Here is a 10,000-nt window from a genome sequence, read left to right as displayed (position 1 = left end):
TATTCCTCCACTTACCCCAGCAGGGGGTTATTCCTCCACTTACCCCAGCAGGGGGTTATTCCTCCACTTACCCCATCAGGGGGTTATTCTTCCACTTGCCCCAGCAGGGGGTTATTCCTCCACTTACCCCAGCAGGGGGTTGGTTATTCCTCCACTTACCCCAGCAGGGTGTTTATTCCTCCACTTACCCCAGCAGCGGGTTATTCCTCCACTTACCCCAGCAGGGGGTTATTCCTCCACTTACCCCATCAGGGCGTTATTCTTCCACTTGCCCCAGCAGGGGGTTATTCCTCCACTTGCCCCAGCAGGGGGTTATTCCTCCATTTACCCCAGCAGGTTGTTTATTCCTCCACTTGCCCCAGCAGGGGGGTTATTCCTCCACTTGCCCCAGCAGGGGGTTATTCCTCCACTTGCCCCAGCAGGGGGGTTATTCCTCCACTTGCCCCAGCAGGGGGGTTATTCCTCCTCCATTCCCCGCCCTCCCCACCCACTCTCCCCTCTGCCGCGCGTGAGCCTGTGGGTAAGGATCGAGGTGTGAAGGGGTGGTGATTGGGGGGGTCGGGTGGTTGGCGCTACTTGGCAATGCAAAGGCGGGCAGCGGGAAGGCGATGGAGTCCAGGGGGGGAGGGGGGGGGGAGGGGCTCACCGTAGGTTTTCCTAAAGCCCCTCCCCCTCCCACGGCACCCCCAAAACGTAAACAAGAGTGCCGAGTGGCCAGCGTTTTGCTGTTTATTCCAAGCCCTGCGCAGAGCTTAGTGATAACGTAGCAACAATCCTTAACCGCTGAACTAACTGTGTGTGTCTCTCTCTCTCTCTCTCGCTGCCTCCCATTCTCCCACAGGCTCCACTCCGTCACCTCGGTTCCCTGGGTCGCTTTGAACCAAGGAGCAGCCAGCAACTACAGAAATTAATAAACTGAAGCTCCCGTCACACTCACACACAGGACAGCAGCACGGGGGAACACGCAGCCCACTTGCACAAGGTGAGGTTGCTTTCTTTCTCTTCCTGCCGTTTACAGAATCTGTCGGGGATGATTCTTGTTTTAAGATGTCGGTGTCTCCTGTTTGTAACCTGGTACAGCTTCCACTCCTCTGCAGATCAGCTTTAACCCCCTCTGCACCCCTGTTATGTGTGTGCGCGCGTATGTGTGTTGTGTGTTTGCGTGTGTATGTGTCCACCCGTGTTTGTGTGTATGTGTGTGTGTGTGCGTTGTGCGCAGTGTGTGTGCACGCATGTGTTGTATGTGTGTGTGTGTGCATATGTATGTGTGCGTGCGTGTGTTGTGTGTGCATGTGCGTGCATGTGTGTTGTGCGCATGCATGCATGTTGTGTGTGTGTGTGCACGTGTGTGTTGCATGTGCGTGCAAGCTATGTGTGTATGTGTGCGCGCATGTGTGTTGTGTGTGCACGCGTGTTGTGCATGTGGTGTGTGGCCGCGTGTGTTGTGTGCGTTGCATGTGCACATGTGTGTGTTGCGTGTATGTGTGTTGAGTGCGTGCACGCGTGTTGTGTGTGTGCGTGTGTTGTGTGTGTGCATGCATGTTGTGTGTGTGCCCACGGATGTGTTGTGTATACATGTGTGTGTGCTGTGCGTGCATGCGTGTTGTGTATGCATGCGTGTTGTGTATGCATGTGTGTGTGCTGTGCGTGCGTGTCTGTTGTGTGTGCATGCGTGTTGTGTATGCATGTGTGTGTGCTGTGCATGTGTGTTGTGTGTGCATGCGTGTTGTGTATGCATGTGTGTGTGCTGTGCGTGCGTGTTGTGTGTGCATGCGTGTTGTGTATGCATGTGTGTGTGCTGTGTGTGCGTGTGTGTTGTGTGTGTGTGTTGTGTGTGTGCATGCGTGTTGTGTATGCATGTGTGTGTGCTGTGCGTGCGTGTGTTGTGTATGCATGCGTGTGTGCTGTGCGTGCGTGTGTGTTGTGTGTGTGTGTTGTGTGTGTGCATGCGTGTTGTGTATGCATGTGTGTGTGCTGTGCGTGCGTGTTGTGTGTGCATGCGTGTTGTGTATGCATGCGTGTGTGCTGTGCGTGCGTGTGTGTTGTGTGTGTGCATGCGTGTTGTGTATGCATGTGTGTGTGCTGTGCGTGCGTGTTGTGTATGCATGCGTGTGTGCTGAAATGGAAGGTCTGCTCTGAGGTTATAACTGCGGGGAGAGACAGTGTGATGTGCTGCAGATGGCACGGATAGTGACTCACACCCCCGGAACCCAGAGGGTGGGGTGGCGGGGGAGGTGGGTGTGGGGGGCGGTGGGGTGGGGGGGTGGTGGGGGGGGGTATGAGTAGCGACCGAGTCTGGCCGCTCTGGGGGACAGGGAGGTGTGGAGGGAATGGCGTCTGGCTGCTTGTTTCTCTGGCTGGCGAAGGACGGGCGGGCTGGTGGTGACAACTGCAGTCGAATAGCCGCGCGGGCTGATACCTCGAAGGGAGGTCCCACTCGAGTGGGGAGGGGGGGAGTGGGGGGTGTGGGGGGGCTGCTGCTTACGGAATTGTCTGTCCTGGATGTGGCAGAGAATGCGGGGAGGGAGAGAGAGAGAGAGATGTGCCTGAGAGGCAGCTTTAGTGATTCAGTGCGATGCATTAGTGCGTCCCCTTCACCCTTCAATAATGACTGGAATCACAGACTGGAAGCGTCACTGTGTGTTAATGGCTTATTGATGGATTCCCAGCGAGAAGCAGGGCTCACAGTGCCGGGAAGTCAGACACATTCTGGACTCTTCCTGTGCTCCGGCTGCCGACAGCTTCCCGATCAACTTCCCGAGAATCCCAGCAGCACAGAGTAACATCGCAGCCCCAAACTCAACCCCGTACCCAAGCTGCTGCTCGAACAGGCTGACCTGAACCCCCACCCCCCCAACAACAATCTAGACCCACACTGAGGGAGTGCCGCACTGTCAGAGGGTCAGTGCTGAGGGAGCGCCGCACTGTCAGAGGGTCAGTGCTGAGGGAGTGCCGCACTGTCAGAGGGTCAGTGCTGAGGGAGTGCCGCACTGTCAGAGGGTCAGTGCTGAGGGAGTGCCGCGCTGTCAGAGGGTCAGTGCTGAGGAAGTGCCGCACTGTCAGAGGGTCAGTGCTGAGGGAGTGCCGCACTGTCAGAGGGTCAGTACTGAGAGAGTGCCGCACTGTCAGAGGGTCAGTGCTGAGGGAGTGCCGCACTGTCAGAGGGTCAGTGCTGAGGGAGTGCCGCACTGTCAGAGGGTCAGTGCTGAGGAAGTGCCGCACTGTCAGAGGGTCAGTGCTGAGGGAGTGCCGCACTGTCAGAGGGTCAGTGCTGAGGGAGTGCCGCACTGTCAGAGGGTCAGTGCTGAGGAAGTGCCGCACTGTCAGAGGGTCAGTGCTGAGGGAGTGCCGCACTGTCAGAGGGTCAGTGCTGAGGGAGCGCTGCACTGTCAGAGGGTCAGTGCTGAGGGAGTGCCGCACTGTGAGAGGGTCAGTGCTGAGGAAGTGCCGCACTGTCAGAGGGTCAGTGCTGAGGGAGTGCCGCACTGTCAGAGGGTCAGTGCTGAGGGAGCGCTGCACTGTCAGAGGGTCAGTGCTGAGGGAGTGCCGCACTGTCAGAGGGTCAGTGCTCAGGGAGTGCCGCACTGTCAGAGGGTCAGTGCTGAGGGAGTGCCGCACTGTCAGAGGGTCCGTGCTGAGGGAGCGCTGCACTGTCAGAGGGTCAGTGCTGAGGGAGTGCCGCACTGTCAGAGGGTCAGTGCTGAGGGAGTGCCGCACTGTCAGAGGGTCAGTGCTGAGGGAGTGCCGCACTGTCAGAGGGTCCGTGCTGAGGGAGCGCTGCACTGTCAGAGGGTCAGTGCTGAGGGAGGGCCGCACTGTCAGAGGGTCAGTGCTGAGGGAGTGCCGCACTGTCAGAGGGTCAGTACTGAGGGAGTGCTGCACTGTCAGAGGGTCAGTACTGAGGGAGTGCTGCACTGTCAGAGGGTCAGTGCTGAGGGAGAGCCGCACTGTCAGAGGGTCCGTGCTGAGGGAGCGCTGCACTGTCAGAGGGTCAGTGCTGAGGGAGGGCCGCACTGTCAGAGGGTCAGTGCTGAGGGAGTGCCGCACTGTCAGAGGGTCAGTACTGAGGGAGTGCTGCACTGTCAGAGGGTCAGTACTGAGGGAGTGCCGCACTGTCAGAGGGTCAGTGCTGAGGGAGAGCCGCACTGTCAGAGGGTCAGTGCTGAGGGAGTGCCGCACTGTCAGAGGGTCAGTGCTGAGGGGGTGCCGCACTGTCAGAGGGTCAGTGCTGAGGGAGCGCCGCACTGTCAGAGGGTCAGTGCTGAGGGAGTGCCGCACTGTCAGAGGGTCAGTGCTGAGGGAGTGCCGCACTGTCAGAGGGTCAGTGCTGAGGGAGTGCCGCACTGTCAGAGGGTCAGTGCTGAGGGAGTGCCGCACTGTCAGAGGGTCAGTGCTGAGGGAGTGCCGCACTGACAGAGAGTCAGTGCTGAGGGAGTGCCACACTGTCAGAGGGTCAGTACTGAGGGAGTGCTGCACTGTCAGAGGGTCAGTACTGAGGGAGTGCTGCACTGTCAGAGGGTCAGTGCTGAGGGAGAGCCGCACTGTCAGAGGGTCAGTGCTGAGGGAGTGCCGCACTGTCAGAGGGTCAGTGCTGAGGGAGTGCCGCACTATCAGAGGGTCAGGACTGAGGGAGTGCCGCACTGTCAGAGGGTCAGTGCTGAGGGAGTGCCGCACTGTCAGAGGGTCGGTGCTGAGGGAGTGCCGCACTGTCAGAGAGTCAGTGCTGAGGGAGCGCCGCACTGTCAGAGGGTCAGTGCTGAGGGAGTGCCGCACTGTCAGAGGGTCAGCGCTGAGGGAGTGCCGCACTGTCAGAGGGTCAGTGCTGAGGGAGTGCCGCACTGTCAGAGGGTCAGTACTGAGGGAGTGCCGCACTGTCAGAGGGTCAGTGCTGAGGGAGTGCCGCACTGTCAGAGGGTCAGTACTGAGGGAGTGCCGCACTGTCAGAGGGTCAGTGCTGAGGGAGTGCCGCACTGTCAGAGGGTCAGTGCTGAGGGAGTGCCGCACTGTCAGAGGGTCAGTACTGAGGGAGTGCTGCACTGTCAGAGGGTCAGTGCTGAGGGAGTGCCGCACTGTCAGAGGGTCAGTACTGAGGGAGTGCTGCACTGTCAGAGGGTCAGGGCTGAGGGAGTGCCGCACTGTCAGAGGGTCAGTGCTGAGGGAGTGCCGCACTGTCAGAAGGTCAGTGCTGAGGGAGTGCCGCACTGTCAGAGGGTCAGTGCCGAGGGAGTGCCGCACTGTCAGAGAGTCAGTGCTGAGGGAGTGCTGCACTGTCAGAGGGTCAGTACTGAGGGAGTGCTGCACTGTCAGAGGGTCAGTACTGAGGGAGTGCTGCACTGTCAGAGGGTCAGTGCTGAGGGAGTGCCGCACTGTCAGAGGGTCAGTGCTGAGGGAGTGCCGCACTGTTAGAGGGTCAGTGCTGAGGGAGTGCCGCACTGTCAGAGAGTGAGTGCTGAGGGAGTGCCGCACTGACAGAGGGTCAGTGCTGAGGGAGTGCCGCACTGTCAGAGGGTCAGTGCTGAGGGAGCGCCACACTGTCAGAGGGTCAGTGCTGAGGGAGTGCCGCACTGTCAGAGGGTCAGTGCTGAGGGAGCGCCACACTGTCAGAGGGTCAGTGCTGATGGAGTGCCGCACTGTCAGAGGGTCAGTGCTGAGGGAGTGCCGCACTCTCAGAGGGTCAGTGCTGAGGGAGTGCCGCACTATCAGAGGGTCAGTACTGAGGGAGTGCCGCACTATCAGAGGGTCAGTACTGAGGGAGTGCCGCACTGTCAGAGGGTCAGTACTGAGGGAGAGCCGCACTGTCAGAGAGTCAGTGCTGAGGGAGTGCCGCACTATCAGAGGGTCAGTACTGAGGGAGTGCCGCACTGTCAGAGGGTCAGTACTGAGGGAGAGCCGCACTGTCAGAGGGTCAGTGCTGAGGGAGCGCCGCACTGTCAGAGGGTCAGTGCTGAGGGAGTGCCGCACTGTCAGAGAGTCAGTGCTGAGGGGGTGCCGCACTGTCAGAGGGTCAGTGCTGAGGGAGCGCCGCACTGTCAGAGGGTCAGTGCTGAGGGAGCGCTGCACTGTCAGAGGGTCAGTGCTGAGGGAGCGCCGCACTGTCAGAGGGTCAGTGCTGAGGGAGTGCTGCACTGTCAGAAATCAGTGCTGAGGGAGCGCGGCACTGTCAGAGGGTCAGTGCTGAGGGAGTGCCTCACTGTCAGAGGGTCAGTGCTGAGGGAGTGCCGCACTGTCAGAGGGTCAGTGCTGAGGGAGTGCCGCACTGTCAGAGGGTCAGTACTGAGGGAGTGCTGCACTGTCAGAGGGTCAGTGCTGAGGGAGTGCTGCACCGTCAGAGGGTCAGTGCTGAGGGAGTGCCGCACTGTCAGAGGGTCAGTGCTGAGGGAGTGCCGCACTGTTAGAGGGTCAGTGCTGAGGGAGTGCCGCACTGTCAGAGAGTGAGTGCTGAGGGAGTGCCGCACTGACAGAGGGTCAATGCTGAGGGAGTGCCGCACTGTCAGAGGGTCAGTGCTGAGGGAGCGCCACACTGTCAGAGGGTCAGTGCTGAGGGAGTGCCGCACTGTCAGAGGGTCAGTGCTGAGGGAGTGCCGCACTGTCAGAGGGTCAGTGCTGATGGAGTGCCGCACTGTCAGAGGGTCAGTGCTGAGGGAGTGCCGCACTCTCAGAGGGTCAGTGCTGAGGGAGTGCCGCACTGTCAGAGAGTCAGTGCTGAGGGAGTGCCGCACTATCAGAGGGTCAGTGCTGAGGGAGTGCCGCACTGTCAGAGAGTCAGTGCTGAGGGAGCGCCGCACTGTCAGAGGGTCAGTGCTGAGGGAGCGCTGCACTGTCAGAGGGTCAGTGCTGAGGGAGCGCCGCACTGTCAGAGGGTCAGTGCTGAGGGAGTGCTGCACTGTCAGAAATCAGTGCTGAGGGAGCGCGGCACTGTCAGAGGGTCAGTGCTGAGGGAGTGCCTCACTGTCAGAGGGTCAGTGCTGAGGGAGGGCCGCACTGTCAGAGGGTCAGTGCTGAGGGAGTGCCGCACTGTCAGAGGGTCAGTGCTGAGGGAGTGCCGCACTGTCAGAGGGTCAGTACTGAGGGAGTGCTGCACTGTCAGAGGGTCAGTGCTGAGGGAGTGCTGCACCGTCAGAGGGTCAGTGCTGAGGGAGGGCCGCACTGTCAGAGGGTCAGTGCTGAGGGAGTGCCGCACTGTCAGAGGGTCAGTGCTGAGGGAGTGCCGCACTGTCAGAGGGTCAGTACTGAGGGAGTGCTGCACTGTCAGAGGGTCAGTCCTGAGGGAGTGCTGCACTGTCAGAGGGTCAGTGCTGAGGGAGTGCCGCACTGTCAGAGGGTCAGTGCTGAGGGAGTGCCGCACTGTTAGAGGGTCAGTGCTGAGGGAGTGCCGCACTGTCAGAGAGTGAGTGCTGAGGGAGTGCCGCACTGTCAGAGGGTCAGTGCTGAGGGAGCGCCACACTGTCAGCGGGTCAGTGCTGAGGGAGTGCCGCACTGTCAGAGAGTCAGTGCTGAGGGAGTGCCGCACTATCAGAGGGTCAGTACTGAGGGAGTGCCGCACTGTCAGAGGGTCAGTACTGAGGGAGAGCCGCACTGTCAGAGGGTCAGTGCTGAGGGAGCGCCGCACTGTCAGAGGGTCAGTGCTGAGGGAGTGCCGCACTGTCAGAGAGTCAGTGCTGAGGGAGCGCTGCACTGTCAGAGGGTCAGTGCTGAGGGAGCGCTGCACTGTCAGAGGGTCAGTGCTGAGGGAGCGCCGCACTGTCAGAGGGTCAGTGCTGAGGGAGTGCTGCACTGTCAGAAATCAGTGCTGAGGGAGCGCGGCACTGTCAGAGGGTCAGTGCTGAGGGAGTGCCTCACTGTCAGAGGGTCAGTGCTGAGGGAGGGCCGCACTGTCAGAGGGTCAGTGCTGAGGGAGTGCCGCACTGTCAGAGGGTCAGTGCTGAGGGAGTGCCGCACTGTCAGAGGGTCAGTACTGAGGGAGTGCTGCACTGTCAGAGGGTCAGTGCTGAGGGAGTGCTGCACCGTCAGAGGGTCAGTGCTGAGGGAGGGCCGCACTGTCAGAGGGTCAGTGCTGAGGGAGTGCCGCACTGTCAGAGGGTCAGTGCTGAGGGAGTGCCGCACTGTCAGAGGGTCAGTACTGAGGGAGTGCTGCACTGTCAGAGGGTCAGTCCTGAGGGAGTGCTGCACTGTCAGAGGGTCAGTGCTGAGGGAGTGCCGCACTGTCAGAGGGTCAGTGCTGAGGGAGTGCCGCACTGTTAGAGGGTCAGTGCTGAGGGAGTGCCGCACTGTCAGAGAGTGAGTGCTGAGGGAGTGCCGCACTGTCAGAGGGTCAGTGCTGAGGGAGTGCCGCACTGTCAGAGGGTCAGTGCTGAGGGAGCGCCACACTGTCAGCGGGTCAGTGCTGAGGGAGTGCCGCACTGTCAGAGGGTCAGTGATGAGGGAGCGCCACACTGTCAGAGGGTCAGTGCTGATGGAGTGCCGCACTGTCAGAGGGTCAGTGCTGAGGGAGTGCCGCACTGTCAGAGGGTCAGTGCTGAGGGAGTGCCGCACTGTCAGAGAGTCAGTGCTGAGGGAGTGCCGCACTATCAGAGGGTCAGTACTGAGGGAGTGCCGCACTGTCAGAGGGTCAGTACTGAGGGAGAGCCGCACTGTCAGAGGGTCAGTGCTGAGGGAGCGCCGCACTGTCAGAGGGTCAGTGCTGAGGGAGTGCCGCACTGTCAGAGGGTCAGTACTGAGGGAGAGCCGCACTGTCAGAGGGTCAGTGCTGAGGGAGCGCCGCACTGTCAGAGGGTCAGTGCTGAGGGAGTGCCGCACTGTCAGAGGGTCAGTGCTGAGGGAGCGCTGCACTGTCAGAGGGTCAGTGCTGAGGGAGTGCTGCACTGTCAGAAGGTCAGTGCTGAGGGAGTGCCGCACTGTCAGAGGGTCAGTACTGAGGGAGTGCTGCACTGTCAGAGGGTCAGTACTGAGGCAGTGCCGCACTGTCAGAGGGTCAGTGCTGAGGGAGCGCCGCACTGTCAGAGGGTCAGTGCTGAGGGAGTGCCGCACTGCCAGAGGGTCAGTACTGAGGGAGCGCCGCACTGTCAGAGGGTCAGTGCTGAGGGAGTGCCGCACTGTCAGAGGGTCAGTGCTGAGGGAGTGCCGCACTGTCAGAGGGTCAGTGCTGAGGGAGCGCCACACTGTCAGAGGGTCAGTGCTGAGGGAGTGCCGCACTGTCAGAGGGTCAGTGCTGAGGGAGCGCCACACTGTCAGAGGGTCAGTGCTGAGGGAGTGCCGCACTGTCAGAGGGTCAGTGCTGAGGGAGTGCCGCACTGTCAGAGGGTCAGTGCCGAGGGAGTGCCGCACTGTCAGAGGGTCAGTGCTGAGGGAGTGCCGCACTGTCAGAGGGTCAGTGCTGAGGGAGTGCCGCACTGTCAGAGGATCAGTGCCGAGGGAGTGCCGCACTGTCAGAGAGTCAGTGCTGAGGGAGTGCTGCACTGTCAGAAGGTCAGTGCTGAGGGAGTGCTGCACTGTCAGAGGGTCAGTGCTGAGGGAGTGCCGCACTGTCAGAGGGTCAGTGCTGAGGGAGTGCCGCACTGTCAGAGAGTGAGTGCTGAGGGAGCGCCGCACTGTCAGAGGGTCAGTACTGAGGGAGTGCCGCACTGTCAGACGGTCAGTACTGAGGGAGTGCCGCACTCTCAGAGGGTCATTACTGAGGGAGTGCCGCACTGTCAGACGGTCAGTACTGAGGGAGTGCCGCACTGTCAGAGGGTCAGTGCTGAGGGAGTGCCGCACTGTCAGAGAGTGAGTGCTGGGGGAGTGCCGCACTGTCAGAGGGTCAGTACTGAGGGAGTGCCGCACTGTCAGAGGGTCAGTACTGAGGGAGTGCCGCACTGTCAGAGGGTCAGTACTGAGGGAGTGCCGCACTGTCAGAGGGTCAGTGCTGAGGGAGTGCCGCACTGTCAGAGGGTCAGTACTGAGTGAGTGCCACACTGTCAGAGGGTCAGTACTGAGTGAGTGCCACACTGTCAGAGGGTCAGTG

General features: G+C 60.6%; 1 protein-coding gene across 1 annotated transcript in view; it reads left to right on the top strand.

The window, feature by feature from the left end:
• Window positions 1–10,000, top strand: part of LOC144481637 (zinc finger and BTB domain-containing protein 4-like) — a 91,288-nt gene that overhangs the window by 5,884 nt on the left and 75,404 nt on the right. The window contains exon 2 of the mRNA XM_078200771.1: window positions 842–982. The gene's annotated coding sequence lies outside the window, so the exon portion shown is untranslated. The remainder of the gene's footprint in view (window positions 1–841; window positions 983–10,000) is intronic.

This window comes from Mustelus asterias, chromosome 31, assembly GCF_964213995.1.
Source record: "Mustelus asterias chromosome 31, sMusAst1.hap1.1, whole genome shotgun sequence".
Taxonomy (NCBI): Eukaryota; Metazoa; Chordata; class Chondrichthyes; order Carcharhiniformes; family Triakidae; genus Mustelus; species Mustelus asterias.
The sequence above is the reverse complement of the archived record's forward strand: the minus strand, read 5'-3'. Positions and strand labels throughout refer to the sequence as shown.